This window comes from Zingiber officinale, chromosome 4A (genome assembly GCF_018446385.1).
Source record: "Zingiber officinale cultivar Zhangliang chromosome 4A, Zo_v1.1, whole genome shotgun sequence".
Taxonomy (NCBI): Eukaryota; Viridiplantae; Streptophyta; class Magnoliopsida; order Zingiberales; family Zingiberaceae; genus Zingiber; species Zingiber officinale.
In genome coordinates, this window is record NC_055992.1 from 154,201,333 (window position 1) to 154,226,390 (window position 25,058).

The following is a 25,058-nucleotide window of genomic DNA, read 5'->3' on the forward strand; positions in this document are numbered from 1 at the left end:
GGCATTTAGAACTTATAAAACAGAAGTTGAAAATCAACTTGACAAACGAATTAAAATAATTCGTAGCGATAGAGGTGGAGAATATGGTGCACCGTTTAATGAATTTTGTTCAGAATCTGGCATTATTCATCAAACAACGGCACCTTACTCACCTCAATCGAACGGTGTTGCCGAACGTAAAAATCGGACACTAAAAGAGATGATGAATGCCTTGTTGATAAATTCAGGCTTACCTCAAAACTTGTGGGGGGAAGCAATATTATCGGCAAATCACATTCTCAACAAAATCCCTCATAAGAAAAGTGATAAAACTCCTTATGAACTATGGAAAGGCCGCGAGCCATCGTACAAATACCTGAAAGTGTGGGGGTGCTTGGCAAAGGTCGAAGTACCTAAACCAAAGCAAGTAAAGATCGGACCTAAAACGTTCGATGCGGTATTTGTCGGATATGCCCATAATAGTAGTGCATATCGTTTCCTAGTTCACAAATCAGACATTCCTGATATTCATGTGGGAACAACCATAGAATCTCGGAATGCAATATTCTTTGAAAACGTATTCCCAAATAAGAAGGGAAATGTTGGAAATGATAACAACGGAAGTTCAAACGAGAATGTCGTTACCGAACTTAGCTGTTATAAAAGAACTATTGACGATCAAAACAAAGAGCCACATCGTAGCAAACGGGCTAGAGTTGAGAAATCGTTCGGGCCAGATTACATGACTTTCATGTCAGAAATGGAACCAAGAACATTAAGTGAGGCTCTCTCTAGTCCCGATGCTCCAATGTGGAAAGAAGCTGTCAATAGTGAGATTGAGTCTATCATGAATAATCATACTTGGGAATTAGTAGACCTTCCTTCTGGTACCAAACCATTAGGTTGTAAGTGGATACTAAAACGCAAGTATAAAGCTGATGGATCAATTGACAAGTATAAGGTCACACTTGTAGTCAAAGGGTACAAGCAAAAGGAAGACCTTGACTACTTTGATACCTACTCACCGGTGACAAGGATTACATCTATACGAGTGCTAATAGCCATTGCAGCACTGTATGACCTTGAAATACATCAAATGGATGTTAAGACTGCGTTCTTAAATGGTGAGTTGGAAGAAGAAATCTATATGGAGCAACCCGAGGGGTTCGTAGCTCTAGGAAAAGAGGAAAAGGTGTGTCGACTTGTTAAGTCGTTGTACGGACTTAAACAAGCGCCTAAACAATGACACGAAAAATTTGACAAAATAATGTTGTCAAATTCAGAATAAATGAATGTGACAAATGCATTTATGTCAAAGACACACCCAAAGGCTATATAATCGTCTGTCATACGTAGACGACATGCTAATAATGGGCAGTAATCATGATGTAATCATGACTACAAAGAAAATGTTGACCAAAAATTTCGATATGAAAGATATGGGTCAAGCAGATGTTATATTGGGAATTAAAATTCTCAGGACATCAGAGGGGATAGTTCTAACACAATCCCATTATGTAGAATCAGTATTGAAAAGATTCAATGCGTACGATCTTTCTACTGTAAAAACACCTATGGATCTAAGTCAACACTTAGCGAAAAACCATGGTGAGACCATATCGCAGTTGGAATACTCTCGGATAATAGGCAGTTTGATGTATCTTACAAACTGCACACGTCCGGATATTGCCTGTACGGTCAACAAGCTGAGTCGTTTCACCAGTAATCCAAACGACGCCCATTGGAAGGCATTGATGCGAGTTCTTAGATATTTGAAATATACTATGAACTATGGATTACATTATGGAAAATATCCCGCTGTGTTGGAGGGATATTGTGATGCTAATTGGATATCAGATACAAAAGACTCCAAATCCACTAGTGGATATGTATTCACGATCGGTGGGGGAGCAGTATCTTGGAAATCCACTAAGCAGACGTGCATTGCTCGGTCAACTATGGAATCCGAGTTTATAGCACTAGACAAAGCAGCTGAGGAAGCTGAATGACTGCGGAACTTCTTAGAAGATATTCCGAGCTGGAAAACCTGTACCTGCCGTCTTGATCCATTGTGATAGTCAATCGGCGATTGGAAGGGCACAGAGTAGTATGTATAATGGGAAGTCAAGACATATCGTCGTAGACATAATACCATTAGGCAGTTGATCTCGAATGGAGTGATTGCAATCGACTATGTTAAGTCCAAAGATAATTTGGCAGATCCTCTTACGAAAGGGTTGAGTCGAGATCAAGTATACTGCTCATCAAGAGGAATGAGATTAAAAAATCTACAACTGAAAACGACTGAAGTGGAAAACCCAACCTTGTTGACTGGAGATCCCAAAATCTTGGTTCAATGGGACAACAAAGTTTCAGAAGTTGTGGTTCAGCACAGGAGATAGTTTATCTCTATCCCAATCCTAGGATGAATTTGTGCTGTCCTACCTCATGTAGTGAGGTTAAGCTTATGCTTTTAGTGACTTCTATACCTTATAAGGTGGAGTATGGTAGGATACTCTTGATAGAAGTGTCACCTATGTGAGTGTGAAGACAGGCCGCTTCAATGAAACACTCATGAATCCAAGATGGTGTCCATGGCCAAAACGGAACCAACCATGAGAACCTAAAGTAGGTGAGATAGGTCTCTGTGTGGGTGTTATTGTCTTAGTATACACAAACAGCTGAGCAGTTCAAGACATCACGTTCACTGCGCAGCCTAGTATACTCGATAGCATTCCACTACGGAAGGTTCAAAGCCACAAGCTACCTCTCCCGATGCAGTGACTTATCGATTGGACTCTTGTAAAGTGTCAGCATGCATACACGCATTATATTAATTTCCATTCATGTGGGGGATTGTTGGATATTGGGGCCTAAATGGACCAATACGATTTTGAGGAGGAAAAATCGGAAGCCATCAATTGTTGAAAGTCGTAATTGACTTCAAAATTGAAATCTACGTTTCGCGTAGATAGATTTAGACTATTAATTTGCTCAAAACCGATTAAGGGTGAATGAGAAATTAATGTTCAAAGTCGGCCCAAAATAACGTTGGTTATTCATTAAGGAAATGCAAGGGAGAATAGTCCCACATCGGAAATTTCCGATGTGCATTCCTTACTTATTAATGATGTTGAGTTATTGAAGTTAACTCAGAAAAGTACCAGGTACTCTCTGCTCAGGGGCGAGCAGGTGCTCGCACCTGTGAGCCCGCCACGTGCGCACGTGCGCTTTGGGCGCTTTGTAGGCGCACTTTGCACTTCGCATCGTCGCGAGGAGCTTAAATTTATGCTCCAGGTGACATTGCAGTGCCTACATGGCACTCGGGTGACGTGTCAGGCTAGTACCTGACATGGCAGTGCCTATGTGGCATCCTCGTGGGCAAAGAGAGATGACTGGACAGTTGGTTGGGCGAACGGATGGCAGCCATTGATCAACGTTGATCAAAGAAGTATGGTGGATCGCTTGTGATGCGATCTAGAGCGTTGGATCACAATGAGTCACGATCTGACGGCTTGGGATGAGACATGATCTGAAGCATCGGATCAATGGATCCAGATCTGAGGGTCACAACTCTTAGATCTGATGGATGAGATTAAAGGGGCTATGTGAAGGGTTATAACTCTTCAGTCCGGACGGCCCAGATTAATCCACCCAAAGGTCACACCCCTCCCTAAAGCCTCTTCCTTCTGTATAAATAGAACCCTCCAGATTGGAATCAAATCACTCAACTTAATCTTCTCTTCCTCAAGTATTCACTCACTCATCTTGTGCATTCAAGAGTCCAAGAAGCCTACGAGAAGGTTCGCTGGTCTCGGAAGTCGGAGTGCTACGATTCCGAGACGATTGTCGTCGTTGTATCTTGGGAACGAATTGCAACAATCCGTTAAGCACCGTAGCGGAGCAATATCGTTTACGGAGATAGTGTCGAACACTAGCCTCGACGATCAGTTTGCATACTCCGGAATTTACCGGAAACAACACTAGACAGTGAGAGATCCTTAGCGACCATATGGGAGAGTTGGGCGAGAGTATCCAGAGGAGTTCTTCTTGTCAGATTAGCGATCACATCTTCCTCTTATCAGTTGTCAATGTCCCTTTCTCTAAATTTCAAGCCCAAAGGTCTCCTTGGCTTTCGTCGTCTTTTTCTTGTTTATGCCCTCCATCGAAATATTGGTTTAACCAAATTTTGATTTTTTAAATCAAAACTAACTGATTAAACCAATATAACCAATATTTTAAAGGAAAAAAAAAATGAATTTACCTAAATTTTTAATTTCGATCCTTTTGGTAGGTTAATTTGATTTAACTAAACTTTTGCTTACTCCTATTCAGGAGTACACTATTTTTGATTTGGAGTGATTTAGAGTTCTCTAGGTCTATCATTCAGTTTCATCCGAAATTGACTAATAGATTAGAGAGAAAGAGGGGTATTTCAGAAATATGGTATGTGATTTGAATACTATGAAAGTTGAGTATATGATTTGAATAATATCAAAACTTTTTTACACGGTTGAGTAAAATGTGATTAATTTATTGTTAAGTTGATAAAACATCTTGGGAGTTTTAAGTGGGCCATAAAAGCATATCGGGTGACCCACGTGCTGCTTGTCGTTTATGCCCTCTCCTTTAGTTGCAAAACTACGATGAGACCTGGATTCACGCGCTTCTGTTCCTTATCGTGCACAAAATCTACCTACGTTTTTGTCTTTAGATCCGAGTTGATTTTCACCGGCTTAATTTGGGATATCTTCTGTAGCTTAGTCATTGCTACACTCGTTAGATAGCATTGGGTATTGTGATTTCCTTACTTGTGCGTTGCAATCCCTCCCCATGTATCAGATCCATAAAGACTAGGCGTGAGCAAAAATTTGGTTAAATCGAACAAATCAGTTGAACCGACCGAATTTAAAAATTCAGTTCGGTTATTTCATAATTTTATTTTATTTTCTAAAAAATGATTACTTTGGTTCAGTTTTAATTTGAAAATCTCTTATTCTATTTACCAAATAAACTAAAATAAAAAGGTAATCGGTAAATTTAAACTTATAAATATCTAATTAATCGATAAATGCTTCATGATACGACTAAATTTTTTTATTAATTCGGTTAATTCAATTTGTGATTGAATTAACTGATATTTTATCGGTTTAATTGGTTTGATTTTTATTAAAAAATTTGATTGATTTGTTAGTTAAAAAATTGATTTATTCACTTTCAAATAATTCAATTAGTTTGGTTTAATTCTATTCGGATTTAACCAAAACATATTGCTTTGCCCACAGGTGCTACCAGATGCCTTTTTTAACATATGAATTTTTTTAATAGATAATTAGTATAAGAATATTAGATTGATGGACCGTTTCTCAATTTATGTAGATGGACCATTGGAAACTTTTGGGCTAGACTAGTCACCTCATCAACTCAATGTTAATTCTATTCATGTTGAATCAGCTCAGTCGACTTCCTCTCTCCTATCGTCCTTTGCTTCCTCAGCAGCCGCCTTCTTTTTCCTTCCGGTGAGCGCCCACCCCACCTTTGCCAACCCTTTGCCACCCTTATCCCCTCCACCAAGTCCTAGATCTTGAGATCGCCGACATCATCCCAAGCCTCTCCAGGCCCTGCTCCAGTGAAGCCCTTGCCGTCGGTCCGATCAGCCTCCCGCGAGAAGCGGCGGCGCCCTTGATCGTGTGGCAGGTGATGGTGAACCCTAGGTCGTGTCACTGAGTGTAATCGAAGGGGAGAGGAAGATTAGGAAGGAGGGGGTGGGAGGTGTTAGAGAAGGAGAACGAGATGGGGGAAGGAGGGCGGAAGGCGACGGGGAAGGAAAGATCGGAGGGCGGCAGAGGGGTCGGAGGAGGAGAGTGGCCTGGGAGAGGAGGATGGGTGACGACGTGTAAAATCCGGCAATTAAATAATAGAGGTTTTTAGACGAATAACTTTAACAGAATTTTTAGGAATTTTTTAAGAATTTTTTGGAATATGATATATATTAAAGGGATAAATTATTGGGTCAAAGAAATTTTTTTTAGAAATATCCATTTAAATGAGGAGTTATTGAATATAAATATAATTTGTAACGATACAAAACCTAAGTTTAATTACAACCCTTCGGCCACCTCCCTACTTGTGCACACGATGCGACCTTGCCGCGGCAGTTGTCCGCGAGCCCTCGCCGGCGCCGCGTTTCCCCGCTTTCGCCCCGCTGTTCGCCAAAGAAACACCTCCTCTATCTCCGGGAATGACCAGCGACGATCCTGTCACGAGCAATCAGCGGCACAAGCTGCTTTTCTTTCCCCCACCGCGACCAGATTGCCGCCGTGGCCGCCTGTCTCTGCTCCTCGACGATGGACAGCCGAGACTCGGTAACTTGCGAAGGACCATCGTCGTTGATAACTCCGGTCACCAAGGGTAGCCCTGCCTCGTCAGCCGATGCTCCGCCAGAACCGTCGCCGCCTGCGTCCGCCCATGGTTGCCTCAACGTAGCTCCTCCTTCCGCCATTGGGTGTGGCCGCTGAAGAGGAAAGGAGAGGGACAATGGGGTAACAAATATTAAACTAGAAGCTGAAATTATTTAAGTGATTAATCAATTAAGGTTAATTTATTACTATCGTACTGATTAACGGAGGTCCTTAAACATTGATTCATTAATTAGTTATTATATGATTAAGCAACGGAGTGGATAAGTTATTGATTAATTGTAGTAATGGAACAATTAATCATATGAGGCAGTTATGGATAAATTAGTTTTAATAATCATTGGATTAATTGGATGATTAATTAATTAATAAGTTGGATTAATTTGGATGTTAATAATTTGATTAATTAATCAATAGGGTTTGATTATTGATTAATAAACTTTTAGGGTTTTTTTTCGTATCCTTTAATTGTAGATGTCGGCTCGAGATAGACCTTTGACCGGAAGATTGGCAGCATATTCTACATTTAAGGCGGACACTTCTTACTTTGTCTTTTTAGTTCTTTGAACTTGGTGCATGAGCTATTTTTGTATAACTAAGACTGCTTTACCTTGACTCCACTCTTATTTTCTTGCGTTTGATACTTCCACGCAATCTTTGAGAAATTTGTTTCCATATCTATACAGTCTCTTTTGTTGTCCATGATCGGTAGCAGATACTAGATATCATGTTTGTATGCTTTGAGTGTTGCTTATTTATGTACGATATTGAGCATGCTGGCTTCATGTAACATACCCGTTTCTGCTTATATATATATGATGACTGTTGCATTGTTCGCATCATGTCATTGCATGCATGCCGCATCCTCGGCCACTAGAGAGAGTGGTAGCTGGAGTTGATGCCGCTTGTCCTGTCGTGCCGCACTCGGCCACTCGTGTGAGTGGTAGCTGGAGTACGAGCAGCAGGGACCCCCTTCGCTGTGTAGCTAGTTAGCTACTTAGCACCTGTCTATCCAGTCACTCGCGGGAGTGGCGGCCTTTGGGTGGTACAGTTGTCATTGATCCGGCCTCTCGACCATACAGGGGTCATGGTGCAGAGAGGTGGGCGGGGTGACCATCCGTGCATACGCTGTTATTATGCCTGTTTTGGCTGCTGCTGTTTACTTATGTTGTTATTGCTTACTTATGTTGTTGTGGTATCTTTATGTTGCCGTTGTTTCTTGCTGTTGTTCACTTATGCTGATATGCTGTCTTATGTTGAGATATGTTTACGTTGTAGGTGATTAAACCTTGGTTTATTAATTAGAAATGTTTATATACCTTACCCATTACCTCTGTAGTTATGAGCAGTACTGTAGCAGGTTGGTACCATTTCTAACTTTCTATATCTAGCCTAGGATACGGTTCCAGGTATGAACCTTTAACATGGTTTTAGTTTCGTATCTGCTATTCTCTTATGAGACTGTATTCCTTTTGGGTATTCTTTATTGGTTGATTATGTTCATGCACTATCTCTTTCCTTACCCGCTGAGTTCCAATACTCACCACCCCGTAAAATGGTTTTCTTTCGTCAGGTAACAGATAGATGAGTCATGGATGCTTGGAGAGATGCCGGCTGTCAGTCCTGGGTCCCGCGTCATATTCAAAAATTGATTTTGGTTCTGTTTCTCTTTACTTGCATTTCGTATTCGTTGGATTTGGTGTTGTGAGAACTATGTTTTGATATTTGTTGGATGAACTTGGTATTTGAGATGTTTTGATAACTTTGCAATTTGTGGGTTTTTCTCTTCGTTTTCTTTCCGCTGTGCTTATTTTATCTTTTGTCTAGCCGAGTAGGCTGATTATATTAAACTGAGTGGTTGTGTGTTATTTCATTGTTGTCCAGCTGGGTAGGCTGCGTATATTAAATTGCATGGTTATGTTGTTTCCATTTTCTATGGTATATATATTCTAGCCGAGTGTGACTGATGTATATTTTGTATGTAGTAATGTTTCAGATTGTCCCTCGTACAGGGGAGATGCTGCCGAAATTCCTTCGGACAGGGACTTCTCTGGGGCGTGACACGACGTCGATGAAGGAGTCAATTTGCATGCAGTCCCTAAACACAAATTAAACCTTACATGCAGTCTCCATTGCCAAAAATCTTTGTTTTCACTCCCTAACCAAACATAATGGATACTAATTTACCTAATTGTCTCTCATTTTTTAGGTATAAAAAGTTTTAAAATGAGTACAATTCTACTTAAATTTAGCACATTAAACTAGAATCTAGTATATTTTCTATCAAATTGAGCACACACTTTTTTCATCTCAATTAGATGAAAAAAATTTTAGATTCTCTTTAAATGGTGCTCAATTAGATGGAAAATATACAAGAGTTTCTTTAAATGGTACTGAATTTAGGAGGAATTATATTAAGTAGTAAATAAGCTGTGCTCAATTTGATAAAAAATATACTTGATTTTAGTTTAAAGTGTTGAATTGAATCAGAATTATACTCTTTTTTAGTCTTTTTTATCTAAAAAATATAAAAAGTAATTTTGATAGAAAATATATTTGATTCTAATTTAAAGCGCTGAATTTAATAAAAATTATACTCATTTTTAGACTTTTTATATGTAAAAAATATGAAGAGTAATTTGATAATAATATTTATACGATGGAGTTGTAACAAATAAATTTTTACATATTAGAAGTTAAAATATTTTTTTTTATTTTTTTTTAAGATATAGAGACTACATGCCGGTTAAAAATGTGAGCGGGGATTTTCTTTTATTAACCATCTTATTTATTTATAAATAAGGATCCGAAGCATTGCATTACGTCAACAATCTGTGTACTAATATTTTCTTCTTTCAATTTTAATTATTTTTTTTTTTCAATCTTTAGGTGCCTGCACTGTGCCTGACTACTTTAGGAGCGTGGCTTTTATTTTATTAATAATTATAGTTAAAATAATAAAACTAAAATTTGGATTAAAATAATTATAGTTAATAATGACGAGATTTAAAAATAAATAAGCATTCCCCACCCAAATTTAATTAATCGGCACATGGATTTTGTAATTTCAGAATTTCAAAAGTATCATTCAAAATAGTTGTTTTTTTGTTTAATTGTACAAGAATTAAGAGGGGACATTTCATTTCATTTTTTATTTTTATGGAAGGGTGCCTGGACATTTCATTTTGATTTTTTTTTTAAATGGCTGTCCTTCATTATACTTACTGTATGATATTATTATATTATTTCCATTATTATTTCAGTTATAAAACAGTAGTTGCTATAAATACCACAACTGTAACTTGTAATAGTATACATAGCACTTGTTTATAGTAATTATACCTTCGTAGTTGATACATGAAAAATAATTTTAAAAAAAGAATAAAATTTTTGAGAATATCTGAAAAAGACTTTAAATGATATTTTTGGATTTATGATTGGGTCATTAAAAGTTATACGGTAACAAATCTAGATATATGAAAGAGCTTTGATTTTACTTGATATTTTTAATTTTTTTTATTATATTTCAAAATAATCATGTTATTCAATTCTTTATTTTACTGTCCATTTTATAGGCTTGTCAAAATATTTTGATCGCATGTTGAAAGGATGATTATATTTTGAAATGTGAATGATTTTTTTAATCTAAATAGCATTAAGACATTGTAAGGGTCTTTTTTATTAAAGCTTTAACTTAGGCCATCAACATTTCAGGTATGACATTATCGGAAGACATAAATATATTAAAAAAGCTTTCAAGAGTATATTTGTTTTGGTTTAAAGTGATTCAAAATTTTATGGTCCATTATCCTGTTCTGTTGGATTAGCCAATTTCAAATAAAACTGGTTGATGAACTTACATTATTTAAAATTCAAAGTTTGAAAATGTTGAAATTTCATTGGTAGTGTTGATTAGTGAGTATTATTGTATAAACTTTATAATGAGTTTCTCATAAATTTTATCAAATATTTGAAAGTTTAAAAATTTAATATTTTCAATTTACGTTATGTGATCCGAGAGAATAAATACATTGAGGAGGTTTTCAAGAGTACATTATTTTTAGTTTGAAGTGATTCGAAGTTCTTAGGTCTATTAGCTAATTTTGTCGGAAATTAATTGATGGACCTAGAGAGAAAGGGGGTATTTCAGAAAATATGGTACGTGATTAGGATATTATGAAAGTTGGGTACGTGATTTGGATAATATCGAAACGTATTTACATGGTTGAGTAAAATGTGATTAATTTATTATTAAGTTGATAAAATATCTTGGGCAATTTTAAGTGAGTCGTAAAAGCATATTGGGCAGCCTACCGCTGGGCCTTTTTAGTTGGTCAACTTTGCCAAATAATTTAAATAGATTGAATTAAAATTTTATCAACTCATTTATAAAATGGATTTAGGCAGACCGATCCGCTTGGGCCATGACCCGTGTTGATCAGCTCGCAGTGGGTTTGATTTGGCTAAAATAAATTTCCTAGCACGGTAACAAAGATTGTTTGGAGCAAGTTGTGCAGGGCTACTGATAAATGAGGTTTAGGAATGAGATGGTTATCTTATTAGCATGCTAAGCATAAGAAGGGGAATCATATCTCTCCTCTGGATTAAGAGAGACTAAGCATCTAAAAGAGCTCTAGATATATTTATACGGAAGACGATTATAAATCAAGGTATGAAAAGTGGTGTGGTAATGTGCCATCCTTATTACCAGGAGAATTACCAGGTCATCTTAAGGGGCAAATAGCGCCCAGCTTTAGGAAATCTCCTTTCCAAGCATGAGAAGGTTAAATAGAAATGGAGTGGTTCGCGTAACACGAAGGAAAGGGGTCCATTGATCTGATTGCGCTTGATTCTAATTATTATCTTTGTGCCTCCAAGTCGTTGTAATAATAATAATAATCATGTCATATCTTCACCAAGTCATGAATGACTATGAGAAATTACAAAAGATCTATCGTAAAGTAGCAGTCATGAATCGTATGCGCCATTACTCTACCCTTTACTTTAATACGAGCTATTATATAAAATAAAAGTGAAAAATTCAATGTGCTCGTGGTTTGATTTGCCTAAATTGTAATTGTCGTTTATGTTCTCTCCTTCGACCGCAAAGATGCGATGAGATCAGGTCGGATCCATAAAGACTAGGGGTTAGTAAAAATTAGGTTAAATTAAATAAATTGACTGAACCTATGCCTACCGACTTTAAAAGTTCGGTTTAATTATTTCAGAATTTATATTTTTTTAAAAAAAATAATTATATCGATTAATTTGGTTCTGTTTCGATTTTAAAATATCTCGGTTTAATTGAATTAGAACTTTTTTAGCTAGAGTTTGAGACTGAACCGATTAAATTAACTAAATTAAACTTTTAAATTTGATTAATTCAATCGATTAATTCAGTTTAATCGACCTCTTACTCACCTGCATAAATCCGCCTTCTTTCAACTCCAAGTAATATGATATTCACATCAATATAATAAGAATTATCATTTCACTCATTCTTGTATCAAAGGTGAACAATATTTAAAGTGCAGGGGTAAAATAATAAAAGTGATCTTAAGGAAAGTAAAACTACATTTTATCAAAACGCATTAAAAGTATTTTATCAAAGGCCCATTAAAAATATGTTATTTAAATAAAAATTATATAATATAATTAACTAGGAATTAAGATGTACTTATTCATGCAAAGTATTTTCAGATGTTTAACACCACTAATGGTTTAACAATATAGGATTAATTGAAATATAATGACTAGTGGTTTAACATGTTTCACTTTTGTGGTTGCATTGTCCATATTCTAATAATTATATATGATTAATAGAAATATAGTGACTTTACTTCAATGACGGGTGGTGTAATATACTTTTTAATTAGTTCACTTTCATGGTTACATTGTCCTAAGTCCTAACTATTTTGCTTTTATTTTCTATGTGGTTTATGCTTCCCGACAAAACAGAAATATTTTGGTATCACTTATATCTCGTCCGATCTAGTATAAGTAAGTTTACTAGATCTTTAGCTTATATTTTACCTTGTATGTATGTACGTTCAATAATATTTTGTATCATACATTTCAAATCTAACTTTTCAATTTGTTTAAAATGATACTAGAGTTTTCTTAATACAAGTTCCTTGTATTTCCTTAATTTTTAAAAATTTCATGACTTTTATATCAAAAACAATGAGATATTTTAAAGTATTATAGCAAGCCATCTTTATTTATATTCCAAATTCTTATTGTGCAGGGTACATTCTAATCCTTCTTTTTTATTTTCCTTTTAAACAAAAATTAGGCACTCTGCTATAAGCGTCACACTAATGAACTCTCCAATGGACTGTCTTATGTATTATTTAATTCAGCTAATAAATCAATTACTGAACTTATAAAAGTACAAATACTAGAATTTATTGTTTGGAATATTTGTGTTTAATAAAAGATCAATTGGAAAAAAAAAATGGTTTCATTATTCGCTTGTGCATTGTATTCACATTGTTACTGATCCTGTCCGAAAATCGAGTCGACGGACGCTGGGAGCGTGACACTCGTTGTTATCTTCAGATGACCTCTCAGATGACGTGGACCTCCGGTGAATCTGCAACAAAGTCAAGCCGGGAAGGGGTTCCCGGCTGATCCGGTGGTAAGAGCCCGGGACCCCCTAACGAGGGGTCAAGGCCACGTGGGGGTCAGAGGACCAGGTGGTCCGTCGAAGAAGGGTGAGCCGACCGGACGTATGACAAAAGGGCAGGCCAATCGGCCTGCTCGTACACGTCTGATAGTGAAAGACGCCTTGACAGGGGTCGGGGTTCCGACGCTCAATGAAGTAGTAAATGGCCGAGCGGAAGGGCTAAGAGAGGGCAGGACATAATGGGCGCGGCGCCCGGCCGACGCGGGAAATTAGGGCCATCCGGACGACACTATTCACGCCGGTCGGCCGGACAGATGTCCCGGCCGGGCGGTGGGTGAAGGATAGGAACATCTTCTGACAGCCGTCAAGTCCTATGGCTAGGCCATACTCTAAGTCTGACAACAAGGTGTTCTGTTGTCCCATCGAAGACATGATTGAACTGTAGCAGTATGGTGTCAGGTAAGCTCTCTGACAGGTACATACCGAGGTATGGGCTGCAGACACGTATGCGCCCCGGGGGACGTGCATTAGTTCTTTCATTGTTCTATATAAAGAGCCTCTTCCTTTGCCGGAGGTACGCAATTTTTCGACAAGCTTGGGAGCTCCTTTTTCCACTACTTACCTGACTTGAGCGTCGGAGGGTCGCCGCCGGGAACCCCTGCCCGGCCCGACTTCTGTGCAGGATCGCCGGAGCTTCGGAGGCCTGCGTCATCGACTAGGAGAGCGCCACGTGCCCAGCATCCTTTGGTTCGGCGATTCGGATAGGATCAATTTGGCGCCGTCTGTGGGAACGCTCCTGCATCCGAACGGAAACAATGGACGAGGCTGGACGACAACACACGGTGACGCTTTCGACGGAGGAACTCGACGCTCTGATCGAGATAAGGGCCGCCACGCTTGTGGAGCAAAAACAGAAAGCAACAGCCGAGCGGCCGGAGAAGCAAGCAATGTCAGCCTCTGGTGGTCGAGCGGAAACACCACCGGCTACCGTTCTATTTCGTCGGGCACTATTCCGGACGCCTCCTGATGCTGTAGCAGTGAATCGCAATCGGGAATCTTCGTCAGATGAAATACCAATACGGGACAACAGAAAAGGCAAGGCCCTCCGAGCGGACGCTTCTCCCGAGTGGAAGCACCAACTGCCACAGTCCCATTTCCCTCAAAAGCAGATACTTCATCTCCCGAATTCAACTTATAGCAAGCCCCTCCTTCTGGAACCTCAAGAGCGGGAGTTTGATGTCAGGCGATGGATCGACCGCATACGAGGGGGTTGGGTGGACGAGCTGCCGAGCGGATGAAGATGGATTGACACTTGGATCCACCATGAAGCGCAAATTATCTCCAGCCTATCCGGAGCAGGGTGAAAGGTGCACCAATAGGATATGTGCTGTATATTTTTCGTTTGGTTGTATATTTGAAATGTAGAAGGTAAAATGTTATAATGTGCGCAATTGGCGTTATCGGCCGAGCGGCCTATCTTCATGGTGTATAAGATCCGAGCCAAGCGCTCGAGGCCGAAGGCCCCGAGCCATTCGGCCGGAGGTATAATATCTGAGCCAAGCGCTCGATGAAGAAGACCTCGAGCCGTTCGGCTGGAGGTATAGTATCCGAGCCAAGCGCTCAATGACGAAGGCTCGTGGAGCAACGGGAGCGGAAGGCTCAAGTAAAAGGATAACGCAGCAGGCCGCCTCCACCTCTGGTGGGCCGAGCGGCCATGGCGGACCGACCGGGGAGTTTCGCCATCCTCCTGGCCTTGATAAATTTCGACGAGTACACTGTATCCACCTCACTCCACGGGTATTCGGGAGTTGAGAAATTGAGTTAGATTTTATGCTGATCGGCAGGTTAGTTTTTCAGATATAGTTTCTTTCGGGCATAGAATTCATCATAATTTTCTGAAAGAAGGCCCATGCCGTTCGGCCGGGCGTATATCATTGGAGCCAAAGGCTCGATAACGAAGGCCCCGAGGCGTTCGGCCAGAGGTATAATAACCGAGCCAAGCTCTCGACGACGAAGGCTCGAGCCGTTCGGCCGGAGGTATAGTATCCGAGCCAAAGGCTCGACAATGAAGGCCCCGAGCCGCTCGGCCGGAGGTAATAGTATCTGAGCCAATCGCTCGATGTCGAAGGCCTCAAGCCGTTCGACCGGAGGTATAATATTCGAGCCAAACGCTTGACGAGGAAGACCCTGCACCGTTCGACCAGGAGTACAGTATCTGAGCCAAGCGCTCGACGAAGAAGACCTCGAGCCGTTCGGCCAGGAGTATGTTATCCGAGCCAAGCGCTCGACGAAGAAGACCCCTAGCTGTTCGGCCGGGAGTACGTTATCCGAGCTGGGTGAAAGGTGCGCTAAATGTAAATTTATATACATCTCGGTCGCCTATGTCCTTGTAATGCAAGAAGCAAAATTAATGCAAAGGATGACCCATGGGTCCGGCGATCGGCAGTATTAAAATTAGCCTTGAAGGTCGTCGAGCTCCGACGTTAAATATCGAGAGACGAGCCGGCGTCTATAAACGTCCGAGCGGAAGACCGTCGAGCTCCGACGTTAAATATCGAGAGACGAGCCGGCGTCTATAAACGTCCGAGCGGAAGACCGTCGAGCTCCGACGTTAAATATCGAGAGACGAGCCGGCGTCTATAAATCATCCGGGCGGAAGACCGTCGGGCTCCGACGTTAAATATCGAGAGACGAGCCGGCGTCTATAAACATCCGAGCGGAAGACCGTCGAGCTCCGACGTTAAATATCGAGAGACGAGCCGGCATCTATAAATCATCCAAGCGGAAGACCGTCGAGCTTCGACGTTAAATATCGAGAGACGAGCCGGCGTCTATAGACGTCCGAGCGGAAGACCGTCGAGCTCCGACGTTAAATATCGAGAGACGAGCCGACGTCTATAAACGTCCGAGCGGATAGCCAGTCGCATGATACAATCAACGATAGCCTGGTTATACGGCTGAGCGGCTCGCTCATCAAAAATGTACGGAAAATCCCTTTGGGGGTAAGGCACAAAGAAAAAGTTGGTCAGTGAAAGTTAGGGATATTAGCATGTAAATGCCGAGCGGTTACGTCCGAAAACTTAGCGGCTGCGCAGTCGCATGATAGATGTAATTAAGACGATCGAATTGAGCCGAGCGGAAAGGATATAAAGAACACTTGCGTCATTACAAAGATAAGTTGGGCCGAACGGCTGGAATACAAAAAAGTTTATACACAGAAAACGCTTATCACGCGTCAAAGTCAAAAAGAGTGTCGGGGATGGCGCCCATCACGGTCGCAAGGTCCTCGGGGGGGGGTTCCGGCGGCGGTCCGGTGGCCCTTGGTCTTCAGGTAATCCACCGCCGCCTTGATCGCTTCTTCGAAAGTGAGGGATATCTTGTCGGTAAACTTCTCTCCGAAATCATCCGAGCGGAGATACGCCTTCCTCACTTCGTCAGAGCGTACCGACTCCCCTTCTTGATATTCTTTAAGCGCGGCGTGGGCATCGTCGCTGGCGGCTTGGAGATCCTTCAAGTCTCCATCAAATCTTTGGAGATCGCCCGAGCGGCTCTCCTTCTCGGCAGCCAGCAGAGCATCCAGATCCTCGATGGCCTGGAGCTTCCTGGTGGTCGCCGTCTTGATCTCCTTATCTCGTTGCTTGATCATCGCCTCAAGCCGAACGACCTTGCTCGCCAGATCGGAAGCCCTTTTCCGTTCGGCTTCCAGTGATTTCTTGGCCTTCTCCAGAGCGGCCGTCGATTGTTGGTTGTCCCCGGAGGCTTTAAGTTTTCTCAGCTCATCCTCCAGCTCGGCCAACCGATTGCTAATGGCAATCTGCTCCACCCAGTTCTACGTGCAAAGGTGAATAAGTTAAAAACTTAATTCAACTACACGAATAAAGAAGAAGAGCATACCCCGGCGGCCTGTTGGAGGTTGCTGTCGCCGAGCTGCCCTGGAGTCATCCCTTTTATGCGACGCTGAGCGTCCTCCCAAGCTTTTGCAAGGTGGCCCGTCAAGGTGATCTGCTGCTCGGGGACCACTGGCCGATCAGTAGCAGCCATGTATTTCTCTGAGGCGAGGGGCAGAACGGTCTTAATTAAATTCGAGCCGCTTGGCTCGCTCTAAGAGGCATCGGCCTTACCGGTGGACGAGGAGGGAAGGTCACCCAAACGCCTGATACGGCGCAGAGTTCTAGAAGGGCTGGATGGCGGCACCTCAGAGCTAGCCCTCGGAGAGCCATGTGGGGTCAGAGTATTCTCGAGGGAAATCGTCCTGGACAACATCGGAGCATCCGCGCCCCGCTCGGGCTGTGGCTCATCAAGTGGAGTGGAGGCAGACGCAGATTCCGGGCGGCGGCGCTTCCGAGTGACTAGCGGAACATCGTCGGTCGAACGGCCCTCCACCTCAGCTTGGGTAGGAGGTTCTGTGTCGCCAGATGCCTCCTCGAGGGAGGCAATAGCGGCTGAGGCTTCAGGGGCATTCTGAGGCCCCTCACTTGCTTCGCCGGTCGGATCACCAAGTCCCCGCTCGGCGACCTCTTTGTTCGTCACCGCCTCAATCTAAGCGACTTTCAACTTGAGCTTCTCAGTCGCCTTGGCGCGCCACATGACTTCAGCTGCAGAAGCAAAAAATAAATCAGTTAGAACAAAACAAACGGGAAGATAAGGGAACTTACTCATGCTGCAGGGCAGGTCGGCTGTAGTAGAGGACAAGCCAAATATGTGCATTACTCCCGGAAGGAGCAGCTTGTCCATATGATAACGCTGACCAACCAGCCGTTCGGCTGCATGAAGGTAGGCCGCGTCGCCTCTAAATTTGCCAAGCTCCGGCTGCGCTGGCATCGCCGTCTGCCACTTGGTACGAAAAGTTGGCCGCTCGGGAAAACGTATATAGAAAAAGTGCTCCTTCCAATGTTTGTTGGAGCTCGACATGCCATCGAAGAGGACAAAACCTATCCTAGATTGAAAAACAAAAGTTCCCCACTCGGCCTGCTTGGGATAGTAAAAGTAGTGGAAGATTTTTGGATCTAAGGGGATGTCGTTCAGTTTGAACAAAACTATTACTCCGCTCAGCAGCCTAATAGAGTTGGGAACTACCTGGCCGAGCGGAATGCAGAAGTAATTGCAGACTTGCAGGAAAAATTCATGGGGTGGGAAGCGTAGTCCGGCCAGAAATTGGTCTCGGAAAAAAAGAACTGTGCCGATCGGCGGTTCATGAGGCCGATCGGCCAGTGTGGCTAATACTATTTGGTAGTCGGAAGGAATGTCGTAAGTCCGAGCGAGACGCAATGCGTCCTCCTCGTCAAAACGACTTTCCATGGTCGAGTACCATAGACCCGGAGCACCTCCGGTTGACTGCGAAGTACTAGTCATGACCGAGAGACAGGAATGCGGGACAAAGGTGGAAGGTTCAAGCAAGGAATGGAGGAAAACCGAATGAAGGAAACGATTAACAGCAAGAAGAAAACGTTGGGAACGAGAAAGAGGGTCTTACGAGCAAGAAAGATGATCGACGGGGGCCTGGGGTTGCCGAAAAGTTGAGGTGCGAGGTCGTCGAAGAAAAAAACGGGCAGAGGAGCGCCGGAGGAGGAGGAACCGACAATGCGGCGGAAACGAAGTCGTGAGCTTTATATCGCCGCCCGGGAGCAACCTCCACCGTCCGATCCAGGTCGTTGATAACGAGGCCATCATCCAGCCGTTCATTTCAAACGGCGGCTGTCCCATCGGAAGTGACGCCACCGCCATACGCTGACAAACGCACGATCGCCACGTGTCAGCAGGATATTGGCCACATTTAATGAGCTCCCCTTACCGTGCGCAGCGCACGTGATGGGTAGTAAGGGAGAGCATAGGGCATGGATTCCAAGAGAACACAAGGCATGGACAAGATACCGCTGAGCGGCCCAATGCAGCAATCATTGCTCAGTCAGATCGGCAGTCCAGTCAGTCGGACTTCGCCTCCTTCGACTAGACTCGAGGGGGAGGCAAGTGATCCGGTGGTAAGAGCCCGGGACCCCCTAACGAGGGGTCAAGGCCATGTGGGGGTCAGAGGACCAGGTGGTCCGTCGAAGAAGGGTGAGCCGACCGGACGTATGACAAAAGGGCAGGCCAATCGGCCTGCTCGTACACGTCTGATAGTGAAAGACGCCTTGACAGGGGTCGGGGTTCCGACGCTCAATGAAGTAGTAAATGGCCGAGCGGAAGGGCTAAGAGAGGGCAGGACATAATGGGCGCGGCGCCCGGCCGGCGCGGGAAATTAGGGCCATCCGGACGATACTATTCATGCTGGTCGGCCGGACAGACGTCCCGGCCGGGCGGTGGGTGAAGGATAGGAACATCTTCTGACAACCGTCAAGTCCTATGGCTAGGCCATACTCTAAGTCTGACAACAAGGTGTTCTGTTGTCCCATCGAAGACATGATTGAACTGTAGCAGTATGATGTCAGGTAAGCTCTTTGACAGGTACATACCGAGGTATGAGCTGCGGACACGTATGTGCCCCGGGGGACGTGCATTAGTTCTTTCATCGCTCTATATAAAGAGCCTCTTCCTTTGCCGGAGGTACGCAATTTTTCGACAAGCTTGGGAGCTCCTTTTTCCACTACTTACCTGACTTGAGCGTCGGAGGGTCGCCGCCGGGAACCCCTGCCCGGCCCGACTTCTGTGCAGGATCGCCGGAGCTTCGGAGGCCTGCGTCATCGACTAGGAGAGTGTCACGTGCCCAGCGTCCTTTGGTTCGGCGATTCGGACAGGATCACCGGCGATGACCCTCCGACGCTCAAGTCAGGCACCGGTGGAATAAAGTGGAAGTAGAGTAACGAGGCTGTAGCTACAGTGAAGAATCGTGCATACCTCCGTTGAAGTCTAGGGATCCTTATATAGGATCCAGGGGGTGCGTGCACGCTTCCCGAGGCGTGCACGCTCCTCAAAGCATACCTCATAATAGACGTGTCAGAAAAGTGCGTCTGACGTCATACCGCAACCGTCCGAGCATATCTCCGACATAACAGTGGAAACTTCCACCGTACGATCTTCTGTCCGGTCTGGTCGCCGACCATACTGTCCGTCGGCGGTGCATGTCTCGAGAAGGATATCGCCAGCTGTCCATTTTGTCCTCTTCTCTCTCGTCTGTTACTAGGCCGAGCGGGGGAGCCGCTCGGTCGCATACTCGGACGGGCATGCAACCTTAGTTGTTCGGTAGCTCGGTCGAGCGGACATATGTCACTCGACGAATCGACTCTTTCATGCGAGAACCCTTGAGCATCAAAAACCCGACCTTCGATAGAGCTGTCTTCGCACCGGCCTGGGCGCTATCGCAGCCGATCGGCAAGGTGACCTCCCCGCTCGGCAAGAACATTGGGTTGTCTATCTTGACTTTGACTTTCACATGTCGTTGACCACTATACGACCGGGTCCTCTTCTTCATCATCGGATCAGTTACCATATCCAGGAGTTAGAAGGAAGTCATTCAATATAAGAGACAACATTATAGCCATATCTATATTATCTAATAAAATATTTAATGATATAATATCCCATGTGGACTAAAACCTATATATTTAAACATTCTCCCTCAAGCCAAAAACATAAATATTGATCAATGTCTAATTTGTTACACAAATAGGAAAATAAGACTGATAAGAAACTTAGCAAAAGTAATGCAAAGGCAATACTTTGTTGTAGTTGAGAGACTAACAACAAAATGCTTTGTACTTTGATAACTCTACAGAAGTGTAAAAATTTTTCAGAGACACTCTTCTTTAACTCTTACTCATTGAAGATAATTGAAGAAGTTTGTGCAAGTGAAAAGTGACAAACTGTGAAGGGTTCCAATGAAACAAGTTAAATTAGGGTTCCACTATATGGGCTTGTGATATAAATGACGAGAAAATAACATGTGAAAAATTGAGTGAAGTCAAAGATTAATAAAAGAAAGATGTTAGAGAAGAGTCTAACTAAAGTTTTGACATATGCTTATGAAAAGAATAACATTATATTGCCAAGATAATAATGACTCAGCTCTCTTTTGAAATTGCAAGTGACAGAGAAAATGATAAAAATATTATATACAAAAGGTGAGATTAGAGTTCCAACACCCTATTTGAGTGAGAATAATTACTGGAATAGAAGAGTTTGTCTTTATTTAATTTGACAGAGAGAAAATCTATCATGAAAGGCAAGGTGAAAAATTGTTGGTTACTTTGACTGTGAGAGAAGATTTTGGAAGAGAGAAAAATCTGAAAAGCAAACGATTATTGATATAAATAAGAATGGCAAAGGAAGATAAAGCTATTATAATTGTAATTTGACTTAATGAAAGAGGAAACAGGAAGAAAGTTTTCCAACTTAAGATGAAAAGTTTATGAGCTCTTTTAGTTTAACTTTGTTGTTTGGAATGAGAAATGTTTTTGAGACATCATATCAAACTAGGAGCCCTAGTGCTCAAGTCTTGCTAGTATAAATCATATAATCCTTATTTTGTTGCAACAAACCATTTGTTAGGCTTGTGATGAGGTGGAAGCAAATAAGACGAAGATTAATTAAGGAAAAGTAAGTAATTAAGGAAAAAATATAAATCATGTCTAAAGAATAAGGAAATCAAATAGGAATTGAATTTTGATTTTCTCAGGCTGATTTATTGCAATTCAAATAAAAAAAGTAAAACATAAATTTGAGATGTGATTGTATAAAATTTTCAAAAATCCACGGATTTAGATATTTTAAATTATTTGACCTTGGGTGATTCAATATGCCTAAAAGGTATCTTGCATCACATAAGCTTGACCATACACACTATATTTGAATCCTGCCAAAGTTATTTTTGTTGTATTGTTTTGTGCACAAATATTTTGTTCGCAGTTAAAAGATCTGATGAGGTTAATGAGGAATAAAAGTGGAGGTTTTGGAGTTAGAAAGGCACATGAATACCCATAATTTAAGGGGATATTGGATATATGTAGGGGTGGATCCAGAAATTTTATCAAGGGGGATAAAATATCATAAAAACATATATAAAAAAAATCATCACATAACAAAAATTAATTGATGAAGACTACCGACAAAGAACATCTCTGAAGAAAAATAATTCCTTTTGATTCAAACATTCTGTTGCAGATTAATGGAGGAGTTTTTGAAGAATATTTTATTAATTATAATTTATATGTAAAATTTTTAAAACATAATCGTACTATAGTAATAGTTATAAATAATAGATTAGTAAAATTTATTTAAAACATAAGGGTATTATTACTATAACTCTATTAGTATAATACTATAGTACTCTATTATTTTATAGCAAAATATTTAAGAGAAGAAGGGGGTGGGTACCCCCTTGACCCTTAGTCGAGTTGCCCCTAGATAGATGTTGTAGGATCAGTGCACGAGAAAGAGGAGAGAGGAGATGAATCACATGATTTAAAAAAAAAAACTATATTTTTTAGTTTTGAAAATGAGTACACAGCGAAATTAAAACAAACTAAATAAGAAAACAAAAGTACGTGATCGATTACTTGGTTCGGAGCCTTTGGCGACTCTAGGGGTGGAGCCATCCTTGGGCTAGGGTGGGCTACAGCCCCACCTCCTTTCTAAAAAATATCATTAATAATTTTAATTTTTTATGCATCAGCCCCATATAAATTCATTAATTGGTCATTCCATGCGCTACAAATTTTAAAATATCAAATTCAAAAATAATGTTTTAAAATATCAAATTCTAAATTAGAATGATAAATTTTACAAAATTCATTATAAATATATTTATAAGTTAATAAACATATTAATTCTAACTTTTTTTTTTTTATGTTTTTATCGTAAACTTACTCGCAGCACGATCTTCTTTACTCTCCGTAGCAAACGAGGAATTCATTATTCAAAGTTAATCTAAATTTTTTATTTCTTATTCAACAAAATAAAATTCCATCAATAAGAGCCAATGAGCATCAACCACTCGAGTGGTGGTCGACGAGGCAACGAGCGATAATCGCTCGTGATTCGGACGTTACCTCGCCAAGTGACCAGCAACCAATTAGCTTGTGATCACCCGCAAAGCAACCGCACACGAGGCACTGCCTCACCAGGTGATGAGCAACCGCTTCGCTAGCGGCTACACGTGAGGAGGCCACTGCCTTGCCAGACAATGAGCGACATAAGTCTAGGTCAGCAAATAGAGGTTATGTCTTGTCGATAGTTAGCCCCACCTAAATTGGAATTCTGCCTACGCCCCTGAGGCCAACTACGGGGAAAACAAATGTTTAATTAATGGACATCTTGCCCATAGATCATAGTTGGATATTTTAAGTCCCCTCGGGGCGGTGCGATGGTTAAGACATGGGGTGTTGCCACATGAGGTCTCGGGGTCGAAACTCGGCGTGACCGAGTATAACCTCTCCCATGTCTTGGCCATTTGCACTAATGGCTAGTAGCCACCCATGATTTACCTCCTCCATGTTGGCCTAGGGACGGGTTGGCGGGGGCGCTGGGGGCGAGCGAATTGCCTTTTACCACATAGTTGGATATTTTAAAATGTTTTAAAAATAATTCTATGTTTTATTTACTGTTGTATAGTTATGTTGAAACATATGATTGCAAAACTATGGTTCAAATTGATACAAACTTGAGTGATTTTCAAGGTATTTGAGTTTTTATCAAAACTTAAAAAATATGATGAATTTTCATGGAAATGTATTTTTCCTTGTTAAAGAACATTATAAGAAATATGTGTTAAGAATTTCATGATTTTTCGAATTTTCTAGAATTTTTTATGCATTTCTGAAGTTGGATTCAGAACGCTGAAATTCAGATTGGGTTTGTGCCAGTCGACTGCAATAGTTAGCAGTCGACTGATACCTATTTTCTAGCACCTTCAATACCTGGTTTTCGGTATTTTTAAGTCCACATTGATACCATGGTATGTGTACTTGTTTGGTACAATTTTTGATGGTGTCAAAGGGGGAGAAATGAGAAGGTTTAAGTTAGAAACCTACTTGTGTGCAAACATGAAAATTAAGGTTGTGAGCATATGTTAAGGGGGAGCTTGGGTATTATACTTCATGTTTACATATTGCTTTTAATTTTCATGTTGTTATTTATATCTAACTTAAACATATTGCCACACATCAAAAGAGGGGAGATTGTTGATGCAATGGACCTATGCTTGATCGGTACGATCACGATTTTGATGTGTGTGTCAAAGAGTTTAAGTTAGGATTTCATATGTGTTTGATATGTGTGTTTGAGTCTTGCAGGACTTGGTGAAACACACATGAGAAGCTTGGTGCAGCTAAGTTTGGAAAGCTCATTCTAGGGCTCGGATCCTTGAGTCGGTGAAGGATGGTGTGGAAGACATCCGAGGGACCGTCGAACGAGGAGCAACGGAGTGGAGCCTGTTGGAAATTAAACTTGATTTTAGATGTTGATAAAATTTGTGAAGATAGAAGGATGAGGTGACAAGTTTGACTAACTTTGTGATAGGATAAAATTGTTGAGTTGTCATGATAAGGATAAGAGTTTCGTAGAGATAGAATTAAAAAAGAAAAAAATCTAAATTATTAGTGTTTATCCAATAAGCCTATAAATATGTACTTCTTTTCACTGAATGAAGTAAGTTGAGTGTTTTGTTTTATTCTTCTTCTCTTCCACGTAGAGATTCTCCTCCTCCTCCATATTATTGTCTTCCATATTTTCCTTTTATTTCTTCTCTAATAGTTCTTTTTCCAACATAGTGGTATCAGAGCCATGACTAATGGAGGTATGGTTCCCTTCCAAGTTCCAGTACTCAAAGCGAGTAATTATGACAATTGGAGTATCAAGATGAAGGCGCTTCTTGGAGCTCATGATGTTTGGGAAGTTATAGAAAAAGGCTGCGTTGAGCCTCGTGATGACTCGACGTTATCTCCAACTAAAAAAGACAGTCTGAGAGATTTAAGAAAGAGAGACAAAAAGGCTCTCTTCCTCATTTATCAAGCTTTAGATGAGGATGACTTTGAAAATATTTCAAGTGCTACTTCAGCCAAGCAAGCACGGGAAAAGCTCTAAGTCTTATATCAAGGAGAAGA